The sequence below is a fragment of the Cavia porcellus genome, unplaced genomic scaffold, assembly GCF_034190915.1.
Source record: "Cavia porcellus strain 051 isolate PalLab524CR breed Dunkin Hartley unplaced genomic scaffold, mCavPor4.1 scaffold_8, whole genome shotgun sequence".
NCBI classification, from domain to species: Eukaryota; Metazoa; Chordata; class Mammalia; order Rodentia; family Caviidae; genus Cavia; species Cavia porcellus.
This window is the reverse complement of record NW_026947491.1, coordinates 35495309-35508241: the sequence shown is the minus strand read 5'-3', so window position 1 is coordinate 35508241 and position 12933 is coordinate 35495309. Positions and strand designations below refer to the sequence as shown.

At 35.0% G+C, this 12933-nt stretch overlaps 1 protein-coding gene and 1 pseudogene across 3 annotated transcripts in view; one reads left to right on the top strand and one right to left on the bottom strand.

Annotated features, from left to right (window-relative positions):
- Tmem117 (transmembrane protein 117) overlaps positions 1-12933 on the bottom strand; it is a 487955-nt gene that overhangs the window by 306266 nt on the left and 168756 nt on the right. The window lies entirely within an intron of this gene.
- LOC101788892 (KAT8 regulatory NSL complex subunit 2-like) lies at positions 3124-4608 on the top strand (annotated as a pseudogene).

The window sequence follows — 12933 nt, the reverse complement described above, 5'->3', positions numbered from 1 at the left end:
ATCAACACAAACTCTTAAGTCAAGAAGGGAGTGGGGAGACATATTCCAAGTCCTGAAGGAAAAAAATATGCAACCAAAGTTCATATACCCATCAAAACTCTCTCTCAAAATTAATGAAGAAATAAGATACTTTCAAGACAAGGAGGAACTGTGGGAGTTTGTGACCACCAATCCAACCCTACAGAGAGTGCTGAAGGACATTACAGAGAAAGAGAGGAAGAGATACCAGGATTCCAGCAACAGTGGCAGAGAGGCCTCAGTGAACAGGGCAGACAATGGAATGAGGTAATAAGGTGGACAAATTATAGCAGAAAAGTGGAGTAGCAGACATGAGGCAGAGACGGCAAGCTATAGTCTTAGGTATAGACAGCTCTGAAACTATATTTTAAAAAGGCAGAGGTCATTGTTAATGGTGTATAATGATTTAAAAGACACAGTAGTCCTATTGCCATATTTAGTTTGAATTTAATTTGTTCTGGTCTGTCCACTCATGTCAGATTTGAGGGCACAGACATCTTGAACCAAAAATAGCAGGTTATACCATGGTAACTATCCTTACTTTCCTACTAACTTAAACTGAAATCCTGTATTACTTACATTGTCTTACTATGACTGATCTTAATTGAATCTGAATCATAAGACTATGGGTTTGCCTTGGCTGATTTTATTTGAAATTGGTATGCTTGTTAGTATCAACCCTAAAAGTAGAGGCAACTACTCTGAGGATGACAAGATGTAAAGGATATCCATACGGGTATTAATTAGTAACAGTTCTCAAATCCTACAATGCTGTCAAAGTTAAGTTTTTATAAAAATAGGTGATACTATGTTTAACTATAATAAGCCAGTGTTGTGGACAAATCTATTGAAAATAACAAGAGAAAACATAGTAGCTACGGAAGATCATTTATATTGTAGTCTTATATGTCTTATCCATTGCATGTTTTTCTAGGAAATTGTTTTGCTGTCTTGCTATGACTTGGTTTTCCCTATAATAAAGAGAGGATAGATATATATGTAGAAATTCACACATGGGTTTTTTTTTAAATTATTTATGGGAACAGATTATATAATGCAAGATGTAAGGAACAGATACTCTGAGGAAGAGACGCTGAGAAACCCGAGGCTTATTTTGTAGCATTATAATATAAATCCTAGCAATCTATTGTTCGCTGATTAGAATGACATTGGACTGGTTTCTTGAGTTCAATTTCAGCATATGTAGAGATGGGGACAGCTATCACAAAGAGAATGAGAGATGCGATGGTAGTTACTATTGTCTTCCCTAATTTGGAACTTGAGGACCTAAAAAGACTTCATCATCCTGTAATGATTTGATTAGTTCTATAATATGCAATAAGTATATAAAGTGGGTGAAGATAGGGACAACTATTTGTAAGAAACTAGAGACAGTTAGATAATGAAGATCTCCAGTGGACTTGCTTTGAAATCTGTATTTCTTTAAATTGTTTTTTTTAAATGTTATGTTCTGTTTTGATATGTTTAATCTTACTCTCTTTGAGATGTAAAACAAATGTGTAGGACTGATAACCATATTACTGAGCTTTTGTTCGATCATAGAGCAGAACGGTTTGTAGGGTTACTTTTTGAATGTCATTCTAAATACTTTAATTCTATAACCTGAACAGCTATTTCTAAGATGACAATGTGCAACTTATCAACCAGCAATTTCTTACGATTTGTTTTTCTGTAATTTTGTTTTATTTCTACCCTTTTTTATCTCCATGTATTTTTTGTTTCTTTTTCTTTAAATTAAAAAAAAAAAGATTACTACAGCCTAAGTTTTTGATAAAGCAAAACAGACAAAATTCCATGGATTATAAACTCCAAACAATAACCAGAATCTAGAAACATCAGAAAATAGCAAGATCAAAGACTGATGACACTGTATTTAGCAAATACCTAATATAAAACAATTACGTTTAAACTGATACATGAAAAACTTCTTTAAATATTTTAGATGATTTAAAGTAAATGCACAAACACTGGCAAATTAAAAACTAGTAAAACTTCAGAAGTTACAAACTTAATTATTAAATGTGAAGTAAAATGAATAGGATAAAAGGCAGATAATACATAGGTGAAAATCAAATTTGTGAAATGAGGTATGAAGACATCGCTCAGAAGTACTATATAAAGCCTAACTGTGATCAGAAAACATTGCATAAATGATACAGAGTCTGTTAAATTTTCTGAGACTTTCTGTATAGCTCACTTACTGCATGACCAATATTCCATGGAGTTTGAGACACATATTCTACACAGCTCGAGAATGCAAAGTATCCCTACAATGCCAGTGTTCTGCATTTTTCCAATAGATCAAGTAGCTAATTATGTCATCCATATGTATTTATTTTTCCTATATGCCTATTTTTTATTTTTTCTTGTTCTTCTGTTAATCATTGGTTTTCTTTGTCTTGAAACTATGTTAATAGATATGTCACAAAATATTCCTAAAAAACTGAACATTCTTTGTTATATAGTACATGATCATCTCAAATAATTCAGAATAATCATATCATGAAATAAAACAACCACACGTGACAAATAGAAACAAATTCTTACTTAACTATGAATAAAAGAAAATTCCTTCAGTCCTAAAGGTATCAAAAAGAAACATAAAACACTTATTTAAATTCAGAAACAAGACACCAATGCTTTCCATTATCACTAAAATTTAACATGATAATGAATATTTGTGCCAACACAAATAATAAAGCAATATGACATGAAATATATAAGAATTCAAAATGAAGAAACAAAGTCTTATTATTGATAGATGATAAAACTGTCTAAACAGAAACCTGAAAAAACACGCATATAAATTATTCAAATTCTGAAGGTATCTGACCAGTTTGCCAAGTCTGAGAATATTATATAAAAAGTCAGTTGCATTCCTTTAAGATAGCAAGAAATAATCATAAATCTTAGTTTAAGAAAACAACTAAACAATAATTCACAACATTCACACAAAATACAAAGAACCTAAATAGTGGTTTTTGGAATAGTTTATAGGAAGTTACTGTTCAATTTTCAAGAATGCTGTGAATCAGGGCTGGCTCGCCCAGATGTAGTTGCCTGGCAAGCACTGGAGGTTTTGGTATGAACAGGATTCAGATTCATATCTTGCCAAACAACCAGAGCAGAATTACAACAGTTCCCAGGTCACAGGAGCCCTTGTGTTCATTCAGTCATCGCCCATGCTCTCAGTCCCTCATCTGGAAGGACAGGAATCTGCATTCAGCGTATCCTCGAAGACAAAAATACACCCTTCAAGCAGAGTAGTTATATATCCACAAAGAATGGAAAAAGATGTCCCAGTGCTGCCTTAAAGCCGGAGAAGAAAGATGGTGTGTCCTTCTGTGCTGAACACGCTCATAGGAATGCCTTAGCACTTCATGCTCAAATGAATAAGACCAGCCCAGGGCCTATGGGTGAAACACTGCTGTGCCAGCTGAGTTCACATGCTGAGATGCAGGTGGGATCTCAGACTCCAGAAAGTATCCATAGTGAAGCCAGTCAAATACTGCATGAAGACAGCTGGAGTGATGGGGACAAGGAACCCACTACTGGGAATCAGACATGGAAAGGTGACCCTGACAGCGAAGCTGATAGCATAGACAGTGATCAAGAAGATCCCCTAAAACATGCAAGCGTCTACACAGCAGAAGAAGTGGCCCTGATTATGTGTGAGAAATTAATTCGCTTGCAGTCTTTATACATTGATCAGTTTAAACAACTTCAGCACCTGCCCGAGAAGAAGTGCCGGTACTTACATAACCGCAAAGTGGAACATGAGGCTTTAGGCAGCGGTCTCCTGACCAGCCCAGAGGGACACTTAGTAAAGAAAGAGAGATTTTAAAGTGATTAAAATGTCTCCAGTGTATTGCCAGCACTATGGAGTGGAGGAAGCCTTACTAAACATGCAACTGAAGGAAGGCAGAACGCTGGCACAGATGGTGGTGCCCAGGAAGCCCATACCACTCATTCCATTCAGTGGTGCTTGGCCTTCATGGATACTGTTCGTTGTTCTAATCAGTCTCTTCCAATGAGCAGATAGTGCTGCACCCAGACTTGTCAGGATATGAATCAAGTGCTCTTCAAACACTGCTTTCCTCAAAGACAAGAATACACCCTGCCAGGTATCTGAAGAGGTCCCCTGCAAGCCATTCTGAGGATCCCTGTTGTCCACTGAATTTTGAGCTGCCTCCTCAGATGTACAAGCCCGAGCAGGTACTGTTTGTGCCAGACGATCTGGAAGCTGGCCCCATGGATCTGTACTTGAGTGCTGCTGAGCTCCAGCCCACTCAGAGTTTACCACTGGAGTTCAGTGATGATTTGGATGTTGTAGGTGATGATATGCAGTGCACTCCTTCACCCTTGCTTTCTGATCCTTCACTAATGCTTGAAGATCATTCAGTCAAAGAAATTGTTGAAGGCTCAGTTGATATATTGGGCTAGATGCAGATGGCTACAGATGGGTTCAGATCCCAGGGATCTTGAAATCCTGAGAAAGTCTCTACATCATTGCCTCATAGTGGACTGGCTACTGCAGATGGGAAACTAGAACCCACTTCTATCAGTTGACAGTTTATTCCAGGCACTATTTGATTTGGTGGATTTGAATTTTCCATTCTTTAAGCAAGTATCTCTGACCACCTCTTATTTAAATGGGGCAACTCTGTCTTCTTTTCCTTCTGAGCGCTCTAGTGAAATAAAAGCTAAATTTGGGGAGAATGGCTCAGTAGTGTCCAAATGATGTGGATTTCTTCCCATCCTGGGCAAGGAGGACAGGTAATCCCTATCTCTGAAACTCAGTGAGTGTTTGGAACTTTGTCTAATAGGAAAGACATCTTTGGAATGGCATTTCCTAATCATGGGCAAAAATCCCCAGCTAGATAGGGGCTGCGTTTAAGAATGGTGCCTTTGAAATATTGATTGTCCCAGTGTCTGGTTATCTACCCAAAGGCCTGCATTTCAGCCTTTCATTATCACATCCACTTAATCTGGCAGTCTGAATCCTTCTCGGTAACTGAACTCTTGACTTCTTGTGAGAAATATTCCATAGGACTGGGCCCTCCATAACCATGTATCTTCTAATCTATGTAAATTTCTGTGGTAATTTATGTAAAATTTATGTAAAATACAGTAAAAAATTTATTATGTATAGTTTCTATTAAATGTAAAGAAAACTTGAAAAAAAGAATGCTGTGAATCCACTGATAAATACAACTTTCTAAAAATAAATTATATAAACCTACAATTGAATAATTATGCTATTGCATATTACAATTACTTATGACATTAAGGTCACTGAAACCATTGTTTCCTTCTGGTGGGAACACTGTATAATAACGTGTTATTCAACAATTCTTCCTAACTCCACATTCAGTGATATCAGCTTAGTAATTTGACATTGGTCACGGTAGGAGAATTTACCACATGGAACTTAGCAAACTACAAATAATTTCCCTTCTTTCCATTTTCCATTTTAACTGTGATCTAGTAAATTGTGTCAACAATTTACTGCATACCACTAAACCAAGGAATAAATCTATCAAAAGTTGTGAAAGACCATTATGGTGAAATTCAAATTACCTTCAAAATAATTTATTGAGCATTTATTATGTAGCAGACATTGTCCAGGAAGTAACCATACAGATATAAAAAATTCTTGTTTTTACTTACCCTGTATCAAGAGGAACAATAGACACAGCGGGTTACATAGTATAAAAATGAAAAGGAATTGTTCCAGAAGACAAGAGAACAATTTTAATTAGTGACTAGTGAAGGTTTGAAAACATTTAGAAGAAAACACAGTACAATAATCTGCTGAGCTCAATTTAAAGAAAGATTTCTTCAATAAGCAAACATATACCCGATAAAGGAAAGAAACTTATGAAGTAGGCTGGATGAGAAAAACTTGAATGAGAAAGGACTATAATTAAAGATGAATAATGAGTGGAATGAAAACTAAATAAATAGGAAAGTGGAACATATTCAAATCTGTAAGATACAACTCAACTTCAAATTTACCTTTACATAGATTGCAAAAATACCAAAAGTTTTTGTTATAATTTAAACATATAATTCTAAAATTTACAAGGAACAGTGATGGTAATAAGACAGATCAATTTTCTTTTTCTTTCTTTCTTTCTTTCTTTCTTTTTTTTTTTTTTTTTTGTATCAGGGATTGAACTCATGACCTTGCACTTATCAAGCAAGTGCTTGAGTCACTGAGCTAAATCCCTGGCCCCTAGATCAAATCTCTAAGAAGACTAAAGTTGAGAGTTTTTGACACATTAATTTGATTTATTGAAAAGTTACACAGATTTAAAAAGAGCATTAGCATAGGGATAGGATATAGACTTCACAAACTTGGAAAACTGACATTTCAGAGGTAGCATTAGAGATCAGTGAAGCAGAGACTATTATAACTAGTGTAAGAGAAAGTTTTAAAACAATTAGAAGAAAACACAAGATGTTTTCATGACTTCAATTAACAGAATTTCAACAAGACACCGAAAACACAGTCCATAGAGAAAAAAAATGTTATGATGTCTGGGGAGAAGGGTAGTAAAGTGTGATTAGAGGTACAGATGAAGTAAGAATAACCATGATCGGATGGAATCCACACAGTTACAGTAGAGTTTCAGGTGCCTGGCATTCACTCCACTATTTTCTCTACTTTTGTATGGATTTGAAATGGCTATGGAAAAAATACAACACACACTTTGAAAATAAAGACTCATATCCAGAGCATTTAAAGAACCTGTGAAATTTTAATAAAAAATAAAAGAATTCAATAGCAAAGAAAATGAACACAGACATGAGTGTGAGTATTCCATAGATGAGGATTATGAAAGATTAATATGCATATGAAAAGATGTTCAATCTCATCTGTAATCAAGGAATTAAAAATTAAACCACAAAGAGATATATTATATGATATTATATTATATTATATTATATATAACTGATAAAAATTTTAAAGTCTGTGACTCAGTAGGAACTGATATGCACCTGGTGGACATGTAAATTGCCACAACCAATCTGAAGAAAACACGTATCATCTAAAACCCTACAGTTTGACTCCAATTATATCTGTTGCCTGTATTTATGTGTACAAAGAAATATGCTGAAAGAATATTCTTAGCAACAATATTTGTCCTGACACAAACTATAAACAACTAAATTTTCTGCTAAGGACAGTAAAGATATTTATTGTGAAATTTTCCTACAATACAGCAATAAAAGTGAACAAATCTTTGTCATAAACAGTAACTTTGATATAGCTAAGAAAATAAAGTTGAGTGAAAAAAGCAACTATATCTTACATGAATATGATTTGACTTACATTAAGCTCAAGAAAGGCAAAGATATTAATTAAAATACATTCATTAAGTTATAAAAATATTAAAGACAAAAGAACATTTTATGTGCTGCTTTCTACAGTTGACATATTTCACAATACAAATATTGTTTTTGATGCACATAACAACTTTGGCAGAAGTTTTATTTCTACAGTGTGATATGCCATCTATAATGATAACTGTGATCTAGAAAACTGCCACTATATTAATTATTAAAGTCCAAAACCCACAGCACAGTACAGAGCTAAGCCACAGACAGCAAAGAGCTAGAAATCATTCAGTGGGAGAAAACAGTACATGTCTTCATCATGTCATAAAACACCTTAACATATCTTTCATCTGGCAAAAAACAAAATTAAGAAAACTCTGAAGTCTTCAACTGTCTCCCAGTTGTTTTCCTTTTCCTTTCACAAGTGCAATTCTAGCTGTTTTCATCTGGAATCAAATAGCAATCAGACACAGGGAATACAGGACTCCACTCTCCCCACTGAGTATCTCTCACAACAATTTGTTATCCAGCATAGCCTGTCTAGCTAACTGCAAAACCTCAACATGTTAACACTGCTAGTAGGGGGAAATCATTTAAAACCCAAACCAAGCTGAGTTTAACAGTAAAGTTTATAGGCTTGAGGGTAACAGTGCACTCAATTTAAAGGCAGGTTGACATAAACAGCAATGAGTGGAAAAAATCAATACTCCGGGCTAACCCTAAAGGAATGCAGTTGTCTCCTAGCTGCTTTCAAATTTCTTAATTCAGCCCATTCTATGTTTATCTACTTAAATGTGACACTGTGTCTTATTTGTTTTTTATTATTTCTCTCTATAGACCACTGTTTTCTTGAGCACAACTCTCCTTTCAACTTCAAATGCCAAGCATTAGATATACAGTAAGCACTCAATAAATAGTAAGTTAATAAATGAATGATGACACAGTAAATATATGGGCATTCATCTACTCAACTCGTCTGTTTTCACAGATAAGAAAAATAAGGCCAGTCAAATTTTTTCAAAATACCTAGTGGGTTGTTTGTTTATTTGCCTTCTTACGATACCAGTTTGGAACTCAGCAGATAGAACCACTAAGGTACACACACACACACACACACACACACACACACACACACACACACACGTTGGGGGGTGTTATTGTGAGGAATTGGATCACACAATTTTGGAGACCAAAAACCACAAGATCTATCATCTGCAAACTGGAGACCCAAAACAGACAGGGGTATAACTAGTAAGGCTGATGCTGAAAGTCCCAGATCAGGGACCAGAGAAGGCAAGGTGAGATCTCTCAGATAAAAACAGAAAGCAGTAAGGAACAATTTTCCTTTCCTTTGCAATTTCTTTCTGTTTAGGTTCTTAACAGATTGGATGATGCTTGCTCAGATCAGGGAAAGCAATCTGCTTCCTTGAGCTCACGGATTCCGATGTCATCTCAGCTAGAAATGCTCTCAAAGACATACTCACAGAAGGGTTTAATCTGTACATTCTGTGGCCAGTCAGATTAGCACACAAAATTAACCACCACACTTGTGAGTCAAAGGCATGAAATACAGTATTACATTCCTACAGAGTTGGGTTTTTCAAATAGTAAACTAATTATTTATTTTATTTTTTATATTTTTACTTTGAGTATGATTTATTGAGGGAACAGGCAATGAGCACACTCATAGTAATCCTGAATCCAAGACCAATCTAAACACAGCTACAAAAAAATTCATAAATTATGCATTTGAAAAGTTCTAACAAAAGTTTAAGGTGCAACCATTACAGACTTAATTGCATTACATTTCATACATATATTTCAATCTGTTGGAACTCATAAAACACCTTTCCTTGAAATTATTTACATCAATTACAATATCTAATGTTAATGCTGTATCATGCAAGACTAAATATTACTGATTTCTTTGAGAGGTTTTTAAACCAAGGACAACTGCTTAATGCTCTGTTTTATCATTCTCTTTGAATAGTCTAGACTCTGGAAGTTTCTTTTCTTTTAGGATCTCAGTTACAAAAGTGAAAAGATGTTTATTGTAGCTTATCCTACTAGATGTTCATAGCAGAAGGATTTTTAAAACTGAAATTTCTCATGGTATAATTGGTGGAGCTTTAATTTATCTCCTAAAAATTTGGTAATGAAAAAACAGGGTCATTTGTGACTATATGCTCCAGAAGTCTTTGGAACTGCTTTGTGGAAGGACTTTGAAAAGGTTTGGAGATATCATATGGAGATAATTTAGAATCTTTAAGCAGAGGTAAAAAGTTAATTCTGATGTGAGCTTAGAAAACCACAATGCTGGCAGGAGTGCAGAGAGTAAAGTATGTGTGACGTTTCAGATTGAAATAAAAACTCTATCAGGAACTGGACTAGAATCCATGTATGTTACGTTATGGCAAAGACTTTGCAGAAGACTGAGCTTAAAGGTTGTGAACCAATTAACCTGCTGAAAGAAATACTAAGACATCCCAATGTTCAGGCTGTAGCATGAGTGCAGTTTTATACTTTTAGACAGATTTGTAGTGTGACTCAGGAGTAGAAACTAAAATTTTTGAGTTTGTCCAGAAAAGAAGTATATGTAAACTTGGTACCAAAGAATATGGATGCTGAAAAGACTAGCACCATTTAAAAAATCAATCACTTTGAACCAGGACAAGAATAAATCTTAGGTATGTCTCAGAAATCAACAGGACCCTACCATTGCAAACCAAAGTGCAGAAGTATAAACATTTCACTTAGCAATAGGGCCCGTGATCCCCTGCTTGAGAAGAGAAGGGACTGACTTCCCTAGATTTATTTCACCATGCTCAAGCATCCAGGCACTCAGAATGAACTGAAGCCATGGTACTAGTGGTCTAGCTGCTGCTTGAGCTGAAAATAGTCCTCAGTTGTCCATATGACGCTGCTTTTATGGACATGTAGAATACAAGTATTACAAGGTCATGGGAACTTTCATCCAAATTTCAAAGAAACGACTGAGAGAGCAGGAAAATTTTGTGATAGGGTTGGAGTCACTACCAGGAGCTCAACAGTATGAAATACGAAGCTGTAAGAGTGGAAGCCAAAGCTGTGTTAGGATGGTAGAAAGTTAGAGATGCCAAGTATGTGGAATGTCTGCTGAGAAGAGCTACAGTCACTAAGCAAGACAATCCAAGAGAGAGGCCACGTACTGCAACCAATAAAACCATAGGTGTAGGGTTTTCCAGCCCTCTGAAGCTTACATCTCATAATCATATGCCCAGTTGCTGGAAGAGAGGTACAGAATTTAATGTTCACCCTGCTGGATTCCAGTCTCGTTTTAATTCAAGTAAGTATTTATCTATTGCTCTCTTTTGTAATGGGAGTGTTTACTATGTGTCACTGTATTTTGGGATCATATAAAGTGCTTTTTAAATTTTACAGAGGTTAACATATAAGAGCTTGTCTTGAATCTCAGAGAAGACTTTGGACTTGGACGTTTGCACAGTTTTGAAACAGTCAAAGCTTTAGGAAAGGAATTGAGGCACTTTCAGTTTTACACTGGGTAGTTACAACTTGTTAGGCAGAATTATAACCTTACTATTTTCTTTATTTAGAGGCAAAACATTAATGATATGTGTCAGAGTGTCAAGGTGGCAAAGGGCAGAATATGATGGTTAACCCAGATTGTCCATTTTTATCAGCTTGAAATGGGTCATGAGAGTATGAACTTGTGTACCATATCTGGCCCACAATCCTTTCCTGTTTGGGTTCTTTCCCTTCTCTCTGCTTCCTGGATGCCTCTTAACAGACACAGAAAAAGCCTTTGACAAAATCTAACATTCATTTATGACAAAAACTGATGAAAATAGATGTAGAAAGGCCTCATCTTGTTCTGATAAAAGTCATTCATGATAAACCTATGCCAATATCATATTAAATAGGGAAAAATTGAAAACTTTCCTTGTAAAATCAGGAACAAGTTAAGTATACCTACTATCAATACAACTGTTTAACATAGTACTGAAAACTGTAGTCAGAGAAACCAGACAAGAGAAAAAAAAATGTGGATAGGAAAGGAAAAACTCAACATTATTTGCAGACAACATGATGCTTTATATAGAACACCCAAAACATTTTAGAAAAAGACTCCTAGAATTAATAGTAAATTTAGTAGTGTAGCAGGATACAAAATCAATTGTTCCTGTATCTCAATTAATTCACCAAGAAACAATTTAAGAAAAAATTCTATTCACAATAGCACCAAGAAAAATTCAATCCTTTGCAATTAATCTTGCCAAAGAAGTGAAAGACCTCTACAATGAAAACTACAATTCTCTGAAAAAAGAGAAGACATTATAAAACAGAAAGATAATCTCTATTCCTAGATAGATGGAACCAATATAGTCAAAATATCCATACATCTAAAACTGGTACATAGATTTAATACAATTTCAATGAAAATACCAATGGCATTCCTAACAGCATAGGAAACAACCAACAGAGAGAACAGACAACATACAAATTGGAAAAACCATTTTGGCAGCTATTCCTCTGACAGAGAACTGTCTAGAACTTATATATCTAGAATATATAAAGAATTCAAAAACTTATCCCCAATAAGAGATCCAGTCAAAAAGTGAGCAACTGAAATGAATTGATACTTCTCAGAAGAAGCACAAATGGCTAATAAATACAAGGGGAAAGGTTCAACAACACTGAGATTCCTTCTTACTCCAGAATGAATGCCCATTACCAAGAAATCAAATGCTAGAGAGTCTGAGGTGGAGGGAGAAGCCCTTCTGCATTATTAGGTGGAATGTAAACTAGAACAACCATTATACAAATCAGCATGTGGTTTACTCAAAAAACTAAAAATAGAAATTCCACTTGAGCTTGCTATTCTTCCAGGTATCTTCCCCAAAATGTTAAATACATGTTACAGTGACACATACATACCCATATTTATTGAAGCACTTTCATAATAACTAAATCTTGGAAGCAGTCTATTTATCCATCAATAGATGAATGGACAAAGAAAGTATGGTAATTACACTACTCTGTCATAAAGAATTTTAAAAATTGAGTCATTTGTAGGAAAATGGATCTGGAGACTATAATTGTAAGTGAAATAAATGAGACACACAAGCTTAAAATTACAATGTTTCTCTTATCTGAAAATCCAAAATGTAAATAAAGAGCAAAATAAAAAAAACAGATACTAGGAAGTAGGAAGATAAAGATCTCTTACAAAAGGCAAGGGGACCAAGAGATGAATGGGGTGCATGGGGGAGAAGGAAGAAATGACAGGAGGGGAAGTGAAAACTTAAATATGTTATATATATGTGCCAATTCCCCACAAGGAATATAACTACTACATACTTAGAATATGTAATAATAAAACTGTTAGGGGGCTGGGGATTTAGCTTGGCGGCATAAGCACCTGCCTTGCAAACAGGCGGTCGTGAATTTGATCCCCAGTATCAATAAAAAGAAAAAGTTTTTAAAAGAATTATAAAAAATAAATACTACAATATAAAAATCTCTTCATCTTTTTTAAACTTTTAATTAAGT